Raw genomic sequence first — 24,057 nt, forward strand, 5'->3', positions numbered from 1 at the left:
CAAGAAATTTAAACAAATACAGGCAAGGAAGGGGGATTCAGATGAGCTTCCATTCTCCTTGCCTTTTCCTCCCAATTTTTTACTCACAGGGCCCTAGAACCTCCTCATTCCCCTGTTGCTTAAGAGAGTCAAGGCTGTGGCAGGTGACAGGAACATAAACAGGGTGCTGACCTGGAGCAATGGCTCACATTGGACTCCCAGCCTGTAGGGAGACCAAGTCAGGTGGGTGTTTTGAGCCCATGAGTTTGAGAACAGGCTGGGCAACATGGTGAAGTACCTACTCAACAAAAAATAGAAAAATTAGCCATGCTTAGTGGCATGCACCTGTCGTCCCAGGCGGAGTCCTCAGCAGCAAATTCTGCCCTGTATTCTCCAACAGCCTCTTCTTCTGCAGACTCAGAGACCCTGCTGAGCTGCTCCCCAGACAAAAAGCATATGTGAGCAGCTGGAACACCCCAGCAGGGAGCTTTCTGTTCCAGGATGCACCACTGTTGAAGGAAACTCTGTATGTTGCATGCAGTAATACACCCCAACCTCCTCAGCCACCACCAGGCTGATTTTCAGTGTGAAATCAGTGCCTGACCCACTGCCACTGAACCTGTCTGGGACTCCAGAGGCCCAGCTTGAAACATCATAGATCAGGAGCTGTGGAGACTGGCCTGGCTTCTGCAGGTACCAATCCAAATAGATGTTTTTGTCATCACTACCCAAGAGGCTCTGACTAGATTTGCAGGAGATGGAGGCCAGCTCTCCAGGGGTGACGGGCAGGGAGAGTGGAGTCTAGGTCATCGCAATATCCCCACTGGATCCTGAAATAATAACAGAGATGTGCAAGGTTATATAAACACATTTTGAGCAACTTTCATGATTTCCCTTAAGATATTGATTTACAGTTACACAGTTTTTCAAGTTTTGATTTACATAATGAAAGGTGGAGTTTCTAAAATGAACCTATTATTTACTAGCCAGGAGGGAACTCTTTATTTTCAAGTTCTTAATCAGAGCACTGGTCCTCGTTCCTGGGAGGTGATTCCTGATTATTCCTGAGAAAAATAAATGAATTCTGTATAATGGAGCATAGACCATGTGCCTGGCACACACGGTTGAAATAAATATAGGAAGCTGTGCGGTCCCCAGATCTCATCCTTCCACCCTGTTTTCCCACCTTATTTTAATCCTCTCCTTACCAGGGAGCCAGAGCATTAGCAGCCCTAAGAGCTGATCAGGGAGCTTCATTGTGAGAAGGTGACCTGAGGAGTCCTGATCAGTCAAGGCGTGGTTAGAGCTGAGCTTTGATCTCAGACTCACGAGGGAAGGACCTTTCTAGGGGACAATATGCAAATCATCTGGTGGGTGCAGTGGTGTGGAAAAGGTTGATGGGGCAGGGGGAATGTCTCTTCTGTGAACAATGTGACATAAAATGTTCATTGGAGCAAAACAAACGTAGTTCAAGTCAAGTTTGCCTGTGGTCAAGGGAAGAAGGCTCTGACTGTGAAAGTTGAGACCTTGGGCAGGGACACATTGTGCAGTGCATGCCACACTGAGAAAGCACAAGGACTCTGACAATGTGGAAATGTGTTTCTAGGATGCATCTCTGGGAGGTGAATGCCATCCTGCATGGCTCCCTCCAGTCAGTCTAGAGAAGAAAACAGCCCCGTTCCCACAAGCACAGACGGGCAGAGGACCTGCAAATGAAAAGTGCTCCTGAGCGAGTTCAAGTGTTGCCTGGTGTCTGCTGTTTCCAGGATAACTGGTCAACATTGTTCAAAGCAAGTGTTAAGATCTACCCTACCCTGGAAACTGGTGAGTGAGCCCCATAAGAGCCCTCTGACCAAACACCTCACAGAGAATGATGTGGGTCTCTACATTTAGAGTCAAGAGCTTAGCATAAGTGAGAAGAAAGGGTACAAGAATGTTATGCCTCAGGCAGTGAATATAATTCCTGGTGACCATGTGTTCAATCTGGGATATATCCCAACAAAATCATCCCACATATACCAGATTAACCAGTAGGTTCTCATAGGGAAGAATTTCCTTGGTTAATGATACAGACCAATAAGATATCACATTGCTTCATGTTTTTTCCGAGTGGTGCTTAGGAAAACTCTTCTCACACAGTCTCCCTGGTCATGTGGGGTCAGGTCCTATCAGGGCTTCCAGGTTCTTGCCAACTCTGAGTGAGACCTGAGTCTCGCCCAACCTAGATGTGGTGCAGCCACAGCCATGAATCTGCAGTTGAGAAGGTGATTGTCTATGTGAGAAGAGCAAGGACTGCATCTACAGTTTGATGTCTCAGGGTAACCTGTACCTGAAACTGACATTTTCATGGTTTCCTGAAAAGACACTCACAGCTCAGGGATGTGAGTCTGTCATACAGCTGATCATTAGAAAGAGAAACAATTTCACTTTTTTTCACTTGTTAGTGATGAGCTTAATGTTTAATTGGACAGTTCCTGAATAATGGTGCTGATACCGAATACCATCACAAGGACAGTCACATTTCTGGAAAAAAAAAAAATACAGGAACAATGGAAAGACTGAATTGTAATTGAAATACTATGTAATCATGGGAAATTTAACAGAAATTTATAATTAATTGCCCAAGAGCACAAACAAATGAAATTCTAGGTAATATTTCAGAGGAAAACTCGGTTTAAATATCTTCTGGGAAATCTAAGAAAATAACATTTTTTACAAGATTGGAAAAGATAATTGAAAAACCAACAATAGTGACCTTTAAATATTGAATTCCATTGCAATAATGTGGGTTAAGGAGATCAAATTGTACTTAAGAGAATGGATTGAAATAAAGGCTCATATTTTATTTACTCTTTTCTCATTAAATTTAGTAACTTTTGTGTATGTGATTTTTCTTTTCTTATGTGATTAACCAATTCTAATCTGCTTCTCAGTCTTCAAAACGTCAGAGCCCTAATTAATCATAATAGTGAAAAAAAGGAACATCAGAGGCTGAAGGAAAAGAAAAAGAAAACACAAACCACAATCAGCCTAACTAAAGTGGAACAAGATGGTCCATCTTATCACAAGTTTTAAATAATTATCCCGAAAGGGTGTTAAATGAAGAATCAGTTGCATCCATTATCCAATCCAGAAATTTGAATTGCAGAAAAGTGAATGACAGTAAAAATGTTGTCATCTTTTCTTTTACTAAAAGTCAATTCTTGAACATATTATTTTTGCAAAGTATTCTTTAAGATGCTTGAATTTAAGACAGGCTTGCTAATTCCTGTGAAACTTCATAATAAATTGTTAAGAAGGCTACCACTGTAGTTAAGACGAATCTCATGATCTGTTGCCTTGCATAATCATAAAATGTGAAATCTTGTAAAGATCTTTTTTATTCAGAAGAGGACTTTGAAATTACCGTGTATTACCTATAGACTTAAAGAGTAATATTACTGATTCTGATTACAAACCTCCCTCTCTTATGTGTTGACACTTTATGCCAAGGCTTTGACAGCAACACTGTGGTCACTCCACAGTGGACACAAATCAGAAGGTTTCAGAACCATCTCCATTCGGATCTGGGTGTGCAGCAGGCCTCTGCCTCTGAGCGTCTCTAACATGAACCATGGTCACCTGAATGAGGGACGACTTATACAGGTGGGGTTTATTATGGCTGTGTCTCCTTTCCCTGATGCGGTTAGTTTGGGGTCCATAGAATTGGGAGCAAATGCTTTATTCATAAGACTTGGGAAGAGAGTGTTGAAAGTGGAATTGTTTTTGTTCATGGCGTCAGTGTTTGGGGTGGACACTTTGATCCAATTTGTAGGGAAGGGCTTGCGGGCTGATCAAGGAATAGAGATGGCCACAGGGGGGCAGTCGCACACATGACTTTATTGGATGAGGCTTTGTCAGGTTTGCAGAGAGAAGCCCCTCAGCAGGAAACTGTGCAGAGAATAAGGTCCCAGGATTGCTTCTCAAAACGGAAGGGTCACTGGACAAGGGCCTGTGTGTCTGGGGGATGCCGCACAGCAGCACAGTGGTGAGTTTCTGGTTTAAGGTTTTCATAACTGGGGTTTATCTTATTGCTAGCAGATGTGGTTGAAATTTTCTGGACACGCAAAGTATTTTCTGAAAGGCTGAAATATTCTTCTCTTTTGAAATAAGCAACATAGGGGCCAGGACACACAGGCCATCTTTAGCTCACTTATATGTCACTGTTTCCAATTCTGTAGACATTGTTCTACAGACTGTATTGGCCTATATTGTCCAAACAAACACTACCATGGATGAGGGTGAGAAACACAGAGGCCTGTTCCCCACATGGGGTGCAACGAAGGTTATTTTGAGTAAAGGGAAGAGTTTCTCTTTGGATGAGAATTGAGACCAAGCCACCCACGGAGTGTCCCTTTGTGAAGCTGCAGGTCCTGTGACTGGATTCCTGGCTGCAAGGCACCTGGGGTTGCAGCTGTCTGCATTATCTCACTAACTGTAAATTGTCACTCACTGGACCATAGATTCACAGGTAAATATTCTGAAACCCAAAGAGTTCAGGGAATGAAGCCTCTGCAAATGTGTGTCTTTTGCGTCTGAGAATCCATCTCTCCAGCACTGGAAGAAAGAGGGTTGCTTGTATGTTGCACCTTCATACCCTGTTTTAGACCTGTCTAAGCTGAACCTGTTTCCAAATGTTTGAATTACTGTTCTTTACTTTTTCTTGTAAAAATGTTTAGAAATCCTATAAAACTATACACACAGCTGTGGGATTAAATGCTAAGCTTTACCTCTGTGCTTGTTAAACATTCTGCAGAGCCCACCTCAGCCACCAGCAAACTGCACAAAGTGAAGTAATGATTCTGTTTCCTTCCTGAGCATTCTATGTCTTGAAAGTTCCCTCTCAATTCAAATCTTGAATCTGGGCATTCGTCTCTACAGCTGCCATCAAATGACACTAAGTGGTGTCCCCATTAACAAGGCCACTGTAATGTGTGCTACATCAACACGGAGAGAATCAGAGTTCGGGATTACAGGAGTATCTATTTTATTCCAGTGTTTTTAATGAATGTCTTCGTCTTTAAAAGAAGGAAGCCCCAAGTAGGACATTTTTAGCTTCTGGAGGCTACATATTCTACCCCTTATGATACAGATTTGGTCCACCAGGTGACATGAAAGTCTGCAGTCGTGAGTGGGACTCAGGATAGAAAAGGGCTCTGCAGCAGGTGCGGGTTGCAGTGCAAACAGGCCTGTCCCTTGGGCCACTGCAGATACAGACGACTTGAACAACACTTCAACCATCTGGACAAGATTGATACCTAGAGAACACTCCACCAAACCACAGCAGATTCTGTGGTCTTTTCAAAATATTAGCTAATGATACATATATTTATGGCCACAAGATATTTAAATAAAATGAAGCTGATTAAATCATAAAAAACAAATTATTCATAACTGAGAGAATTGTATTAGAAATTGGAAACAGAAAGTTGTCAGAAGGCAGTTGGTGGAAGAAGGAGGAGGCATGAAAAATTACCTCTTGGGCACAAAGTACACTATGAGGGTGATGGGTAACTAAAGTCCAGAGTTCACTACTACACAATTCATCACTGTCACCAAAAACCACTCGTACCTCTAAAGCCACTGAAATGCTAAAATTAATTTTAAAAAAATTTATTTAAAAGATTCCAAATATTTTGGAACTAAGTAAAGTACTACTAAATATACACTCAAAAGGAGGGACTTTTATTTTTAGAGATGTGAGGATGTGACAAGTACATGTCTAGTATTCCACCATTAGAATCACATCCGTCTCCAAATGAAAACACCATTAGCATCTGCACAAGAAGAAAGTCTTAGAGTGGATGGGCAGAGTGAGTAACTGCTCAGAGAGGATGAGGAGTCACAGAAAGTCAAAATAGGAATTCTTGGTGATATTATGAGCTGCACATACATGAGACTCCTGTGATCTCTGACTTGCTCATAACATCATGCAGTGCAGGCTGCTTTCCATCTTCCTGATGATTGGTGAGAGTGGGGTCACTTGGGAAAGGCATGGAGAAGTGCAATGAAGGTCATCAGTGGCAGCAGCTGATGACAGGACACACTACGTTTCCCTTATAGTGATATGACTGAGCATCCCTACAGCCATGAGGACAGCAGGGAACTTTAGGTGCTGCTCTAGGGAGGATATGGGAGCCAATCCTGGAGGGTCAGTGGGGCTTGAGTGCCCTAAGTGTAGAGGAAAGAGGAGGCTCTGTAAGGCATCCTGGAGGACCCTGGCCCTGTTTACACAGAAGACAAGCCTGTGCCTGTGACTGAGGCCTCACAGCCTCTTCCTTCCTCAAAGGCTTTCCAGTTATCTCCCTGAGCCCACCTGACTCCAACTGCTGGGGACACATCCCCTGGCACTGCAGCTGCTACTGCCACACTGAAAGGCTGAACTTCCTTTGAGGTTTGTGTTTGGGGCCATCACACTGTGCAGGGTCCCGATCCTGCTCACAGGAGGCTGTGCAACATCTCCAGGCTCCAAAGTGGTGTTTGTGATGGTGAAATCCCTAGACTTTTGGCTAGATGAGTTTTCTTACTTGTGAATGCCTTCTATAGATCTGCCATTCTTTGTTTTACAAACTCTTTTCTGTAAACTATCTATTCTTTGTTTTTGGACTTCGGGGTTAAGAATGTAACTTTAATTGGACTATCTTTAGTCTCCACACTGCTGATTGTGGGAATGAAGTCAACAGATTTTTGGTTGGATGTGTGTTCTCACTCAGGAATATGTGAAGAAAAGTATTCAGAAGACTTGTCTTTTTTGTATGTGTGATAAATTCTTTCCTATATACAATGCTTTTAATATATATTATTTTTGATATTTCTACTGGGGAATATAATTTTAACTTTACTTGTTATGGAATCCATCTTCCTAGAACGGACAAGGATTTCTGATGGGGTTCATTATTTTAACCAGAAAAAAAGATATTTTGTCCTTTTGGTATAAACAATTCTTTACATTGATCATATCACCTCATGAAATGGAACTGATGTGCCCATGATTAGTTCACAAATATTTTTGAGAAATTATTTTAAGTGAAGCCATGCAAAGCATACTTTTTCCATCCCATCAGTATTAGAATGTGGGAGTCAGATTTATTTTCAGGTAGTGACCATATAATGTAAAAATTATACATTTACTTATTTCAAAACTTTTTATTTTTTATGACAATTTAGTACCCAAATTGTCATTTAGACATGACTAGTAAGTTTCAAAAGGAATCTTCCTATTCTGGGACAATGATGTAGGGGTTCAAAGGCTAAAAGAATCACTGTAAGAACCCGGAGAGAAAACAATAGAAAATTTTATATTAATAATATCAGAGAACAGTGGAAGAAATGAGAACTTAGTGACGTAAAATTCCAAAGTGAATAGGGCGCTTTCTAGCTGAGCTGATGCTCACCTGACATTTTGCCCTCCTGCCAAATCAGCCAAGTTTACATATGGACACAAGTTCTGTCTTGGCACAGGCAGAGGAGACCTCCTGGGAAAAATGAATCAGGTTGACCCTCAGGGATTGCACAGGGCAGCCTCTATACATGGCCGGTGTCCTCCGTGGGGCTTTTGCTGAGGTCTGAGTCATCAGACATGCTGGAGGAGATGGGCTAGAAGAACATAAAACTCCTACAGACCCAACGTGTTCTTCCAAATCCCCAAAGCTGCACTGAGCATGCTGAATACATGTCTGAATCATGAACATCGACCTCTATCCCCACCACCCTCCTTCTGGTGTAGACCCCGCTTGGCCTTCCACTCAGCATGTCAGTGGTTGTGACATCTCCAGACCCAAACAGTGGTCTCTGCTAGACCTCCTCTATGGGAAGAATGAGTTTCAGAAGCTCTACTTGGCTGTTGTGATTTGACTCGGACTGAGTGATGTGACCTCAGGTCTCCTTGCACAGGGACTTCACTAAACTTTTGGTGATTACAGACCTAAAGCTCTATTCACGGCATTACTTTACTGTGAAACTCCCAGTGGCACAGGCTCCACCCGGGAAGCCATGAAGCGGTGCCTTCAACTCTGTGGCTTTCACAAGTATCATATTTGGCTTCTTTGTGGGTCCACATCAACTGCCAAGCCCACCACCATCCACATCCCCACCCACCATAAGCCAAGACAGTTTAATTGAACAATAGTTGACCTCTCTTGTATCCCATCTTGACCCCATTCCTGCAGTCTGTCCAATCTTGAATTCTGAACCTTGGGAAATAAAAAAGTTTACATGATCCTTTATTATCCCAGTGATTCATGGAAAATACTACATCTTTAGTATACTACATCTTTCAGGATTTGTTTTCCATTTTTAAAACCAACTTTTGGAATTTCGAGAACTACCTTTTTCTATCAATGAGAGGCAATTGCAATTTTAAAAACTCAGTATTAGGATGTTGCGTCTCATATAAAATTACAAAAATCTGTTTGACATTCAAGACCAAGATGTTACTGATTATCTTCAACCAGATCCCACTGAGGATAACTAGTGGAAAATGCTGTCTCTACTGTCTTATGGAGTGGCCAAAGAGTGTTAAATAGAAGAACAAGGAAGTAGAAAAAGTAGGAAAATGCCAATTTTAAATATAACCAAATATTTTCTTAAAAATATGGTCGGATGCGGTAGCTCACTCCTGGAATCCCAGCACTTTGGGAGACCAAGGTGGGCAGATCACTTGAGGCCTGCAGTTTGAGACCAGCCTGGCCAACATGGTGAAACCCTGTCTCTACTAATAATACAAAAATTTGCTAGGACTGTTGGCAGGCACCTGTAATCCCAGATATGTGGGAGGTGAGGCAGGAGAATTGCTTGAACCCGAGAGGCGGAGGTTGCAGTGAGCCAAAAGCATTGCTCCACTGCACTCTAGCCTGGGCGACAGAGTGACATTCTGTCTCAAAAAAAAAAAAAAATTAAAATAAATAAAACTATGTCTATATGTATATCTATATCTATACTTATATCTATCTCTCTATCTAGTTATCTATCTACATATCTATCTATCTATCTATCTATCCCAAATTATTAAACCCTAAGATGTATTCAACATGTTTTTGCCAGAAAAGATCAATTGTCTGGCTGTATTGCTGTATTGCTGAGTAAATTTAAGAATTATAATAGGAATAGGAATAAAGTTCATTGAGCTACAGGAGTATGTTGTAACCCAATTCAAGGAAGCTAAGAATAATGAAATAAACAGGGCCCAAAACCTCCTCATTACCCTGTTGCTTATGAGAGTCAAGGCTGTGGCAGGTAATAGGAATGTCAATAGGGGTGCCAATCTGGTGTGATGGCTCTTGCCTGTAATCCCAGCAATTTGAGAGGCTGAGTAAGCTGGAGAATTGAGACCAGGATTTCAAGAGCAGCCTGGGCAACATGGTGAAACCCCATGTCTACCAAAAAAAAAAAAAAAAAAATTAATCAAGCTTGGCGGCATGCCACTGTAATCCTAGCTACTCCGTAGGCTGAGATGGGAGAATCGCTTGCACTTGAGAATTCTAGGTTGCAATGAGCCACGATCACACCAATGTACTTCATGCTGGGTAACCAAGTGAGACCCTGTCTTGAAAAAATAAAGAAATAAATAAACAGGTGGTGCTAGAGGTGCAGCTGAGGATTCATGGCCCAGAATCCTCAGGAGCAAACACTGCCTGCTGTTCCTGCAGTTTGGGAGGCTGAGGTGGGTAGTTTGAGCTCAGGTGTTTGAGATCAGCCTGGGAAACATGGTGAAACGCCATTGCTACAAAAAGTACCAAAAAATCAGCTGGGCATGGTGGTGCGTGCCTGCGGTCTCAGCTACTCAAGAGAAAAGGGTAAAAGGATCTCTTGAGCTTGGGAGGCAGAGGCTCTAGTGAGCTGAGATGACAGCACTTCACTCCAGCTTGGGCAACAAAGCAAGACCTTGTCTCAAAAAATAATTAATTAAAAAATTTTAAAATGTTTTTAAAAGTATTGTTTTAGTGACGGGTGAGATAGATGACTCAGTACAATGAGTTAGAGAATCTGAAACCAGTTCTGCATATATGTGGTCAATCAATTCACAGTGAAAGTTCTACAGTTGTCTCAAAGCAACTGTACTGAAAAAAAAATAGCCTTAGACTGGGTAATTAATTAACAACACAAATTTATTTTCACACAGTTATGGACACTGGGAAGTCCAGGGTCAAGGCACTGGCAATCTCGGTGTTTGGCAAGGGCTGCTTCTGCTTCCAAGAAGGCACCTGATGGCTGTATCATCACATGGTGAAGGTGGAAGGGCAAAAGGGGTAACTCTATGTGAAGTTACCTTTATTAGGCATTAATATTATTCATGAATGCAGAGCCCTCATGACCTAATCACCCAAAGGGTTCAACTTCTAATACTGTTACCTTGAAAATTCATTTTCAACAGGAACTTTGGAGGGGACACAATCAGACCATAGCAGTGATTTAGAAGAAAAATAATTATAATAACTGAATTATATTGGATCAACTGGATATCCATACTACATCAAAATGAATCGTAACCTGTATATTTAACCTCTTCATTGATACAAATATTCTAAATAAATCATAAACTGAAATGTAAAAGTAAAAAGTATAAACCTTTTAAAAATAGCGTAAAAAGATATTTCATGAGTATATACGCAAAAAAGGATTTCATAAAGAAGATACACAAAGCACTAAGCACACACACAAAAAGGTTAATCAATTAATTCTCCACTGAAAACTCAAAAAACCAGCATGGTTTCTTTCCTCCAAATCACTGCATCACCTCTCCATCAAGGGTTCAGAACTGGGCTGAGGCTGAGATGGCTGAAATGATGGAAGTAGAATTTATAATAGGAATAGGAATAAAGTTCATTGAGCTACAGGAGTATGTTGTAACCCAATTCAAGGAAGCTAAGAATAATGGAAAAAAAAAAAATTTCAGGAGCTCACAGATAAAATGGCCAGTAAAGAGAAGAACATAACCAGCATAATCGTTCTGAAAAACTCACTATAGGAATTTCATAATGCAATCACAAGTATTAACAGCACAATAGGCCAAGTGGGGAAAAGCATCTCAGAGCTTGAACACTGACTTCCTCAGATAAGTACTCTTATCTTAAAAAAAAAAAAAAGTTACATTTAATTACACATCATGTGACTAAAACCTCAGGACGGCCCTTGATATCTGTAGGGATCCATTTTGCAGTTGAGAAAATCATTCATCACAGGTCATGGCTGGTTCGCACAAAGTCACATGGTCAGCAGGTGTTGGAACGGGGATTTGGATCGAGTTGACTATGGGAGGGTAACTGCTATCCTGTTGACAGTAATAAGTGGCCAAATCATCAAGCTGCAGGCTGCTGATGGTGAGAATGAAATCTGTCCCTGATCCACTTCCAATGAACCAGGATGGGATCCCCTTCTACCGTTTGATGCAGCATAGACCAGGAGCATAGGAGCTTTCTCTGGTTTCTGCTGATACCAGGGTAATTCACTGCTAATGCCCTGATTTGCTTGGCAAGTGATAGTGACTCTGTCTCCTACAGATGCAGACACGGAGGATGGAGACTGGGTCATCTGGATATCACATACGGCACCCGATATTGAAAACATAAAAACAAACATCTGCACAATCAGTCTTGTGATTAGAAGCCCTCCCTGAAGAGCCAGGCTGTACTGATCATATTGGCTAAGTAAATTCCTGGTGTCCTCTTTCCTCACCTGGGAACCAGAGCAGCAGAAGCACCAGGAGCTGAGTGGGGGCCCTCATGTCCATGCTGTGTCCTGACTGGGACTGGTTCCTGCACAGAGTGTGACCAGCCTATTAAGAAGTCTTCAGGGGAGGGGGCTGTGCTCTCAGAACATGCAAATCAGCAGGGGATGGGGTAGGCTGGGCACAGCTGCAGGGCCAGCTCATCTCAGTAACTCAGCATGGGAACAATGTCCCTAGGGTGCCAGGTCAAAGCAGGGCAGTACAGATATGTCTGTAAATAACGTGTTTCTTTCTGGGGACCATTTTGTAACAAAGCATATTTTTTGATACTTCTCAAAATTTGAAATACTACTGAGTATCTGAGGAAATAATGGATTCCATTGGTGTATTGGGATTATTTAGGAGAATATTCTTCTCTGTAGGAAACTCAGTAAAGTTTTAGAGGGCTCCATCATCAGTTATTCGATATACTCTGAAAGGAACGGGGATACTTTGTGGTACACTTGCAGTATTTCTGTGAAATTGTTTTTTCTTTTTTCAAAGGGACATTTATCAAGATAATGTTAAATATATTTAAAAGTATTTTAGAGTGACTTTAATCCATTATTATTATCACTGTATGTTCAAGCAATTCCCTGCAGATGCACAAAGATGATACCCTAAGTCCTCGAAGGGTGTGTTGCTCACAGATCTACCACTATCCATGTCTATGGGCCTCTCTAATGCCAGGAATTTTATGGAACACATCTTATTTTTGGTTTGGAGACCTCTATTTTCTATTCCCTTTCCTGTCATTGGTTATTTCTTCCCAGGATTCATCAGCATGAAGGGTTGACTAGTGATGCTAGATCTGATTACTTCAAAAATAAAAAAGTCACTTGTTTCTTTCTCCAATTACAGAAGCATGGATTGGGATAAATTTGAAATTATCCAGGGATCAATTGTTCTCAAAATAAAAAAGACGAAGATCATATCCCCTGATTAATGATCTGAGGTGCACTGCCCACCAGTCTGTTCCTGGGGGCTCAGGAGCAGCTCTGCTGGAGCCTGGAGAGCAGGTAATGGGGAGAGCTTGGGAAAGACCAGGACAGTGAGTCCTCTCTCCTAGTGAGGGAAGCTGCTCCTCAGGGCATGTCCCTGCCTTGCACTATCAATGCCATTTTCCTCTTTTACTCTTCAGCAGTGAGGGAAGGTCATCCTAACCCAGATGCCAGCCTCCTATCTCACATCTAGGACAGAGTCCCCATCGCCTATTAAGCAAATAACCGTGTATATGGGGAAATCACTTGGATTTGGATAAAATTGAACACAGACTTGCACCCATTATATCTCACACCTTTAACAGCGGCCAAGGCATCTCAGCCTGGTGCAGTAGCAGAGGAAGTGGATTGAACTGTATCAGCATCAGTGGGCTTCAGCCTGGGTTCTGGGGAGTATTACTGATGCCTGACTAGGAGTGATCAAATCACTGTGGTGGATCCCCTGCACACACCCTTCTTGCCTATTCAGGAGCCTGAATTTTGAGAAACTTACCCATTTAGAGGGGGAAATGGCAACTTCCTATTTGCCCTCTAAAGGTTTGCAGAAAATGAATGGACAAAACACAAATTAATAGAAGAAAGAGGCAAAATTTTTTTTTCTTTTTTTTTTTTATTATACTTTAAGTTCTAGGGTACATGTGCACAATGTGCAGGTTTGTTACATATGTATATATGTGCCATGTTGGTGTGCTGCACCCATTAACTCATCATTTACATTAGGTATATCTCCTAATGCTATCCCTCCCCCCTCCCCCTACCCTATGACAGGCCCAATGTGTGATGTTCCCCACCCTGTGTCCAAGTGTCCTCATTGTTCAATTCCCACCTATGAGTGAGAATATGAGGTGTTTGGTTTTCTATCCTTGCAAAAGTTTGCTCAGAATGATGGTTTCCAACTTCATCCATGTCCCTACAAAGGACATGAACTCATCCTTTTTTATGGCTGCATAGTATTCCATGGTGTACATGGGCCACATTTTCTTAATACAGTCTATCATTGATGGACATTTGGGTTGGTTCCAAGTCTTTGCTATTGTGAATAGCGCCATAATAAACACACGTGTGCATGTGTCTTTATAGCACCATGATTTATAATCCTTTGAGTATATACCCAGTAATGGGATGGCCAGATAAAATGGTATTTCTAGTTCTAGATCCTTGAGGAATCACCACACTGTCTTCCACAATAGATGAACTAATTTACAGTCCCATCACCAGTGTAAAAGTGTTCCTATTCTTCCACATCTTCTCCGGTACCTGTTGTTTCCTGACTTTTTAATGATCGTCATTCTAACCAGTGTGAGATGGTATCTCATTGTGGTTTAGATTTGCATTTCTCTGACGGCCAGTAATGATGAGCATTTTTTCATGTGTCTGTTCACTGCATAAATGTCTTCTTTTGAGAAGTGTCTATTCATATCCTTCACCCACATTTTGATGGGGTTGTTTGATTTTTTCTTGTAAATTTGTTGAAGTTCTTTGTAGATTCTGGATATTAGCCCTTTGTCAGATGTGTAGATTGCAAGAATTTTCTCCCATCCTATAGGTTGCCTGTTCACTAAAGAGAATTTTACACCAATGTCCCTGATGAACATTGATGCAAAAATCCTCAATAAAATACTGGCAAACCGAATCCAATAGCACATCAAAAAGCTTATCCACCATGATCAAGTGGGCTTCATCCCTGGGATGCAAGGCTGGTTCAATATACACAAATCAATAAGTGTAATCCAGCATATAAACAGAACCAAAGACAAAAACCACATGATTATCTCAATAGATGCAGAAAAGGCCTTTCACAAAATTCAACAGCCCTTCATGCTAAAAACTCTCAATAAATTCGGTATTGATGGAACGTATTTCAAAATAATAAGAGCTATTTATGACAAACCCACAGCCAATATCATACTGAATGGGCAAAAACTGGAAGCATTCCCTTTGAAAACTGGCACAAGACAGGGATGTCCTCTCTCACCACTCCTATTCAACATAGTGTTGGAAGTTCTGGCTAGGGCAATCAGGCAGGAGAAAGAAGTAAAGGGTATTCGATTAGGAAAAGAGGAAGTCACATTGTCCCTGTTTGCAGATGATATGATTGTATATTTAGAAAACCCCATCGTCGCTGATAAGCAACTTCAGCAAAGTCTCAGGATACAAAATAAATGTGCAAAAATCACAAGCATTTCTATACATCTATAACAGATAAACAGAGAGCCAAATCATGAGTGAACTACTATTCACAATTGCTTCAAAGAGAATAAAATACCCAGGAATCCAACTTACAAGGGATGTGAAGGACCTCTTCAAGGAGAATTACAAACCACTGCACAATGAAATAAAAGAGAACACAAACAAATGGAAGAACATTCCATGCTCATGGATAGGAAGAATCAATATCATGAAAATGGCCATACTGCTCAAGGTAATTTATATATTCAGTGTCATCCCCATCAAACTACCAATGACTTTCTTCTTCACAAAATTGGAAAAAACTACTTTAAAATTCGTATGGAACCAAAAAAGAGCCCACATTGCCGAGACAATCCTAAGCCAAAAGAACAAAGCTGGAGGCATCACGCTACCTGACTTTGAACTATACTACAAGGCTACAGTAACCAAAACAGCATTGTACTGGTACCAAAACAGAGATATAGACCAATGAAACAGGAAAAAAAATTCTTTAAAATGTAGAGGAAAAATCACAAGAGACTGGTTACCAAAATACATAGTGAGGTCCACATGCTTATGTGCCCTTCAAGGGAGTGGGAAGAGGGGAGGGTAGGCAACCCAGGAGAAATTAATGACTTAAAAGAAATGGGTCATCAAGAGAGAAGGTATATTAGTCAGCATTCTATAGAGGGACAGAATTAAAGAAATGTGTGTGTGTGTGTGTATATATACATATGTATATATGTATGTATATATATATACATATGTATATATGTATATACACACACACACACACACACACACACATATATGTATGAAGGGGATTGTGATGTTTAATACTGAGTGTCAACTTGATAGAATTAAAGGATACAAAGTATTGATCCTGGTTGTGTCTGTGAGGGTGTTGCCAAAAGAGATTAACATTTGAGTCAGTGGGCTGGGAAAGGCAGATCCACCAGTAATCTTGTCGGCACAATCTAATCCACTGCCAACGAATATAAAGCAGGCAGAAAAATGCCAAAAAAACAGAAACTGGCCTAGTCTCCCAGCCTACATCTTTCTCCCATGCTGGATCCTTCCTGCCCTGGAACATCAGGCTCCAAGGTCTTCAGTTTAGAGACTTGGACAGGATCTCCTTGCTCCTCAAGTTTGCAGATAAGCTATTGTGGACCTTGAGATCCTGTAAGTTAATATTAATAAACACCTATATATATGTTTGAGCGTGTGTGTGCTTATGTATATATAAATATATATCTCACCTGTTAGTTCTGTCCCTCTAGAAATCCCTGGCTAATACAGGAAGTGTATTAAGTATTAACTTAAACAATCACAAGGTCTCACAATAGGCTGTCTGCTGGCCAAGGAGCAAAAAGAGCCAGCCAGAGTTCCAAAACTGAAGAACTTGTTCGAGGGGAGGAAGCATCCAGCACAGGAAAAAGATGAAGTCTGGGAGGTGAGGTCAGTCTCTCTTTTCACATTTTTCTGCCTCCTTATAGTCTACCATACTGCCAGGTGATTGGATTATGCCCACACAAATTAATGGTGTGTGTGCCTTTCCCAGTCCACTGACTCAAATGTTAATCTTCTTTGGCAACACCCTCACAGACACACCCAGGATCAACACTTTACATCCTTCAATCCAATCAAGTTAACACTCAGTATTAACCATCACAAGCCCACCTCTTGTCAACTTGAACCCACACATATCTCCTAAGATCAAACATAATCTTAAAATAAAGACAATAATAAGGTCATAATTACCCCTAACATAATACAACTACCCTTCCTACAACCAGAAATGCACCAATCCCCAACCCAAATACTATTACATAAGGTGAACCATACTTAAATGCTGATATGAAGTCAATAACTCTTATGTCACCTGATAACGAAAAAGGAAATGAAATCAAGATATTTTCTTAGTACAAATGTACACAGGCACAAACATGTTTTTAAGAAAAGAAGAAGGAAATACTCATGACAGTTCCAGTCCTCATTTCTGCAGCCAGTTACATCGTCGTAGCTGGTATTGATGACTACCTTGTTCCACTATTCATTCTGTATTCCCTTTGCCTTCAGAAAGCACCTCAGGAGGTCATGAACCCAGAAGGATCTGGACCATTTGTAGTCCTACCTGGATTGGGCTGTTGTAGTTTCCCACTGACCTTAATTACAGTGCTTGAAAATACAAAGAGACGCCCTAGTGGATCTCCTGTATTCCATGCGTAGTCTGTCTCCTTTCCTTGTGGAGTAGTGGACTGACTTTAGGATTCCAAAGTGTCCAGGTGGCAATCTTAACTTTCAGTTTAACGGAATCGTTATTGTGTCTTTTGGTGGCAGTGTTCCTCCCTCTGGAACTAAGACGTCTAGGCCAGCCGAACGTAATGTCGTGGGAACAGAAAGTAAAATTTTTGCTAGTGGATCACTAGGGGTGATAGTGAGTGGTACCACTTTCACTTCCACCCCTTGATTCCTGGACTTGTGAATCCTGGCTATGGAAGAAAGAGTACCAAACATTTAGTGCTGATTCAGAGCATACATGGCCTTCTGGAGTACGTTACCCAGCCCTGCAATGTGTTGTAACCTAGTTGACATTGTAATTGTGAATTTAAAAGGCCATTACACCATTCTATCAATCCAGTTGCTTCAGAATGATGGGGAACATGGTAAGACCAGTGAATTCCATGAGCATGAGTCCACTGCCCCACTTCTTTAGCTGTAAGTGAGTGCCTTGGTCAGAGGCAATGCTGTATGGAATACTGTGATGGTGGATAAGGCATTCAGTGAGTCCATTAATGGTAGTCTTGGCAAAAGCATTGCGTGCAGGTAGGCAAACCATGTCTTCCATGAGTGTCTATTCCAGTGAGGAAAAAACTCTGCCTTTTCCATGATGGAAGAATCCCAATATAATCAACCTGCCACCTGGTAGCTGGACAATCACCTCGGGGATTGGGGCAATACAAAGAGCTCAGTGTTGGTCTCTTCCGTCGTAAAATTGGGCACTCAGCAGTGGCTATAGCCAGGTCAGCCTTGGTGAGTGGAAATCCACATTGCTGAATCCATGCATAGCCTCCATTCCTGCCTACATTGACACTGTGTTCATGGACTCATTGGGCGAGATGACAGGAGTGTCTGGGGAAAGAGGGTGAGTCCACAGAATGGGTCATCTTATACACTTGATTATCAAAATCCTCCTCTGCTGAGGTCACTTGTTGGTGAACACTCACATGGAATACAAATATCTTGACAGCTTTTGACCACTCAGAGAGGTACATCTCCAAACCTTTTCCTCAAATTTCTTTGTCACCAAATTTCTTCTTTTGTCCCTGATCATCCAGCCAAACCATCATTTCTCTTTCCCCAATGCAGTTACTCTGGTAAAGGCTGGAGGTCTCTTTGGAGAATGACGGGAGAAAGATTAACTGCATAAATTATCGGTAATGTTGTGGGGTCCTTCCTCAAGGGGACCCGGCCTCCCCTTCATTCAAGGGGTTCTGGGTCTATAAACTCGCTCAAGTCTGGAAATTGATTGAGGGGCCATGAATCTCTGTTTTTATAATTCCAATTACTATATTGCTCCTTTGATCTAGAAATTTTCTCCTTATATAAATTAAGTAGGAATGCAGTAGGCTTCATATCAATTTCACATCTAGGAACACCATGATTAATTAGCAGTGCCAGAGCTTTACATGAGTCAGACTATTCAGATTGCTGCTTTGTCTCTTCTGTCCATTACAGTAGCTATGCCCACCTTGCCTTTGAGGGTTGAGTGCCACCACTTGGCCCCTTACACCTTAGGATCCAGTTATACTCAATTGTATTTAAATTTTGTAATTGAGTGACTACAGTTCTCACTATTAGATCTGACATACAGAGAAGAGCCATTACAGGGCTCTTCAAAGATGCAGGTGCTGCCCACACAAAGCTATTTTGCAAGGCATTTGTCAAGGGTATTAAGTATAGAGTCACTAAACTCCTTGCTTCTCAGGAGCGATGATTCAGGAATGTCTAATGCATTTATTTTGCATAACTCTCTAAACTGTTCATGCCAAGGACTATCAGTGTTCTCCATACTATTAGAAGTACAATCCTTAGCATTTTGGGTTCTAGTCATATTAAGCAGCTAGTTCCAGAAACCCCAAGACCAATGGAAGAACTCCATCCTTAATATTCTGTTCCTGTAGAACCATTCCTGGTACCAAGACCTCTGTTAGTGAGGGTTCTCTAGAGGGACAGAACTAACAGGATGTGTGTGTGTGTGTGTGTGTGTGTGTGTGTGTGTGTGTATGAATTTATTATGTATTAACTTACAGAATCACAAGGTCCCACAATGGGATGTCTGCAGGCTTGAGGAGCAAGGAGAGTCAGCTCAAGTCTCAAAACTGAAGAACTTGGAATCCAGTGTTTGAGGGCAGGAAGCATCCAGCACAGAAGAGAGATGTAGGCTGGGAGGCTGGGCCAGACTCACTTTTTCACATTTTTCTGCCTGCTTTAATTCACTGGCAGCTGATTAGATGATGCCCATAGACTAAGTGGGAGGGTCTGCCTTCCCCAGCCTGCTGACTCAAGTATTAATCTCCTTTGGCAACACCCTCAAATACACAGCCAGGAACAATATTTAAATCCTTTAATCAAATCAAGTTGACACTCATTATTAACTATCACAGGATTACAGGCCAGAGCCATCACACACAGCCTTATTGTATATTTCACGCAATATCCTGATTTGCACATTTTATCTGTGACTTAATAAAATTTTCTTGCTATGACCCCAAACTGGTAATACTTGAAAGCATGTTCAAATATATTCTGGGACAATTCATAACTGGCAAAATTTTGAGCTTGTGGAAAGAGTCACCTTACTGTCCAGTCAGCTGTCAATTCCCCATCATTACTATCACTTCTGGGAGCACATTTTCCAAAATCCCTTTTCTCTGTATGGTTTCTTTAGGGTTGGTCAACGAGAGGCACGCCCATGAAATGTGGAAGTCAGAGTGGTGGATTCGTGTACACTGACACTTGAAGTAAAACACGTGGAGTTATGTGTGGACTGGAGAATCACCTGGAGACGTGCTGCAGGCAGCTGAGAGCATCAGCACTCCCAGTCCTGGGAGTCCCAGACGGGTCTGAGGATCATCACATGGTACTCAGCACATACCACCCGGGGCAGGTGCACTCTGGCTTCTGGAGGAACACCTGAGAATCCCCTGTCTCTGGTACCTGCTTCATGAATAACATGCCATAGGCTTTGGAAACACTGTGGTTTAGACTCTAATTAATCCAGTTTGAAGAATTTCTCCTTGGAATACTGAGAATAGCTTCTCTTTTGCTGTATGAATTCCAATTATCCCATAACACAGACTCCTCAGGTGGACTTATCTCTCTTCTTTTCAGTCAGGACAGGCATTGTGATGTCTTTTCTGCAGGGATGAGGGTGAAAGAGGCTTAAGGTTCAGAGGAGCCTCCCTGGTCCCCTCTACAGACATCTCCCAATGACTTTCAAAATCTGACTGAGTTTGAGAAATGCCCTCAGCAGATAGAGGCACCAGGAGGAGGATCTGGGATGGCTCAGCCTCACACATCTGCTTCCTTGGGGGTTTCTGTTATGACTTGTAACACTGTGGGAGGGGTACTGTAATAATGTTGACAGTAATAAGTGGCAAAATCTTCAGGCTGCAGGCTGCTGATGGTGAGAGTGAAATCCGTCCCAGATCCACTGCCGCTGAACCGAGAGGGAATCCCACTTTGCAAACTGGATGCCTCATAGATCAGGAGCTTAGGAGTTTCCCCTGGTTTCTGCTGATCAGGCTAAATCATTAGTAATGCCCTGACTCGCCCGGCAAGTGATGGTGACTCTGTCTCCTACAGATGCAGACAGGGAGGATGGAGACTGGGTCATCTGGATGTCACATCTGGCACCTGAGATTGGAAATATAAAACAAATGTCCACACAATTAATCATCTTGTAAGAGAAATTCCCTGAAGTTCCAGAGAGTGAAAGCTGAGTAAATTCTTTTTTTCCTTTTTCCTTACCTGAGAGCAAGAGCAGCAGAAACCCCAGGAGCTGAGCGGGGACCCTCATGTCCATTCTGTGTCCTGACTGGGACTGACTCCTGCACAGGGTGTGACCAGCCTGTAAAAAAAGTCTCCAGGGCAGGGGGCTGTGCTGTGGGAACATGCAAATCAGCAGGGGATGGGGCAGGCTGGGCACAGCTGCAGGGCTGGCTCATCTCAGTAACTCAGCACAGGGGCAGTGTCCCCAGGGTCTCAGGTCAGACTAGGGCAGCGCAGATTAACCTTGAGAGAATACATTTCTCTTTGGTTGACATACAGTTACAGAACATATTTCTGAAGTGAATTTTCAAAATTTTCAATGAACCTAAGACTAGATTAAGTCATGTATTATATACTTGTATTAGGAATGCATAGGAAAGCATCACTTTTGACAGAAAATTCATAATAAAGTTATAGAAGTGAGGCTGTCAGAACTTTCAGTTACTCTCAAAAGAATTTGATGAATGTGAAAGTATTTAGTGCTATACTAACAATGTCTCTTTCTGTGTCAAATTGTGTTTTTTTAAAGAAAATAAAAAGAGTTTTTCATAAGTATGTTTAATAAATTCAATAAAATTTACTAATAAACTTAAGCCACTGTTCTTAGCATTATACGGAAAAGAGATCTGCTGAGGATGCACAAAGATGATAGCTGTGACATGCATAGATCTCCATTATCCAGAGCTACGGATCTCTTTAATGCTCAGGGGCTAAATTGGCTGCACCCTATTCTTGGCATGAGGATCCTCATATGCTATCCCCTTTCCTGCCTTTGGGTATGATTTCTTATGGTGCACCAGCATGGAGAGCTGACTGATGATGCCAGGTCTGATTATTTCAACTAAAATCTCTGTTTCACTCGCTAACTATAAGAGCCTGGATTAGGATCATCGTAAACCATTGATCAATCTAGGCCCAAATAATCAATTGTTTCAAAGTAGAGTAAGAAAGCCCACATTCCCTGGGTAAAGCTTTGAGCTGCACTCCCCCATCAGCCTGTTCCCCTGGGGTCTCAGGTGCATCTGCCCTAAAGCCTGGCTTTCTGGAGAGCAGATGAGAGAGAGGCCCTGGGGAAAGGCCAGGTCAGTGAACCCTCCCTCCTTAGCAAGAGTGGCTGCTGTCCAGTGCATGTTCTTGTTGGGCAGCATCAGTAATCCTTTCCTCTTTTACTCTTTAGCAGTGAGTGAGAACATCATCCTGACCCAGATGCCAGCCTTCCTGTTTCATATCCATTTAGAGAGTCTCCATCGCCTGCCAAGCCACTGCCCACGTAGATGAAAAAATATTTTGAATCTGAATGCATGACTAGGAGTGGCCAGACCAAGCTCTCGCAGCCTGTGCACAAACCACCTGCTGCTTTTCCAGGGGACTGGATTTCAGGGAAATGGCTACAAAAAAGCCTAGCAGGATCCAGATATCCATATTTAGAGAGATATACCTCTGGATTCAAGTGCACTTTTTTCTGTGTAATTTTAGCAGCCATTGTTACTACATCTTGGCTTTTCTATAGATTCTACTTCAGCTGACTTTCTATGGTGCTTTCTGGCCCACTGCGCTCTCACTGAACCTGAGGAAGGCAGCTCTGCCTGCAATTGAGGCAGACCTCATGGCCTGGAATTAGCATCCCCAAGGACAGCTATCAATCAGTTATGACAAGGGAGGTATATACATACCCCAGCTCCCTCATCTCTCAGGTGGAATAATAGAGGCATTTTTGTTGTGTTTTTTTGTGGGCTTGAGTTGTCCTCACCCTCAGAGGTGGCTCATTGCTGAGGCACCTTTCACTGTCCCTTCTCTCTTCCCTTGCTCACTTGCTTGTTTCCTGCACTTAGTAAATATACTGCCTGCAGGTGAATCTTTGTCATCCTTGTCACCAGGGGGACTCAACCTAAGGCACTGGAAAAATTCTCATTCTTGGAGGGCATTTTTGGTTTGAACTATTGCCACTTCTCATGTTTTAATGCATAGATAAAGTCAGAAAATTTAATAAATATTTAAATTCCCTTTCCCAATCTTTCTTAGATATGATTTTAGCAGAGATTCGTTTTTACTTTGTCAGAAAAACAAAGAATTCCTCCATAAATGGCTGTGCATCATGGAGTCCACTTAGAGCAGAGAATCAGAATGCCCCAGAATTTGACATCCACACATCAGAGAGTACTAGACTCTCAGGTTTTTTTCTAGGTTTATTGCCCATAAATCTGGGTCTGTTGGCTCAAACAGACCCAGATAAATAAATCTAGGTCTATTGCCTCAAAAATCTATTGTGATATTTTTAGTCTACCTTAGGGCAAGACCATCGTGGGGATAATGAGAGTTGTTTGTGAAATGAATAATACACCCCCTAAACACATCATTGTTCTAATATCTGGAATTTACCATTATTACTTATGAATATGCCAAAAGGCACTTGACAGACATGGTTAAGAATTTTGAGGTCAGGAGAGTATCCTGAATTATCTGGGTGAGATCAACATAATCACATGTTTCCTTGTAGTAGGGAGGGAGGAGAAGGGTCTCAGCCAGAGAGGAGCTGGGACAATGGAGAGGGATGCTGGAGTGATGGAGGAAGGGACCATGGAGCCAGGAAGCTGGGAGCATCAGAAAAATTCAAAGGTGGCTATTGGATTCTCTTTCTTGAAGCCTTCAGAATAAATACTGCCCTATTACTCCTTGATTTTACTTCATTGAGGCTTCTGACCTACAGAAATGTAAGATAATACACTTGTGTTTTGTGGAGCCAGTAAGGTTGTCGTAATTTTTTACAGCAGCAACAGGAAACCAACATAAGGGGAAGGGGTGTGTTTTACTTCCCTAGTGTATCACTGTCCTCTGTTCTCCCAAACAGTTCTATGTTGTTGTCTTTTGCTGTCAATTTCAACAAGACACAGAGAACATTTTTCTATGCGGAGAGCTAGCGCCAGAATTCTTCTTAAGTAGAAAGTCTCTTGAGTAAATCTCTGGGTTAGGTCTTGTACAATGTTGGTATCTAAGAGCCTGGAGGTCATCTCTCACAGCACATGGAAGAGAAGGCGGCTATTCGTTTGCTATTTTAAGATTCGGAGGGACATTAGCTGTACAAGACACAATCTGAAAAGTGAGGACTGAGTC

At 41.9% G+C, this 24,057-nt stretch overlaps 3 pseudogenes; all 3 read right to left on the reverse strand.

Moving 5' to 3' along the window:
• Positions 1-396: 396 nt before the first annotated feature.
• On the reverse strand, positions 397-1,236 carry LOC112605303 (annotated as a pseudogene).
• A 1,176-nt stretch (positions 1,237-2,412) lies between these two features.
• On the reverse strand, positions 2,413-11,746 carry LOC112605305 (annotated as a pseudogene).
• Positions 11,747-20,466: 8,720 nt separating this feature from the next.
• Positions 20,467-20,980, reverse strand: LOC112604952 (annotated as a pseudogene).
• Positions 20,981-24,057: the final 3,077 nt, after the last annotated feature.

Source organism: Theropithecus gelada, chromosome 13, assembly GCF_003255815.1.
Source record: "Theropithecus gelada isolate Dixy chromosome 13, Tgel_1.0, whole genome shotgun sequence".
NCBI lineage: Eukaryota > Metazoa > Chordata > Mammalia > Primates > Cercopithecidae > Theropithecus > Theropithecus gelada.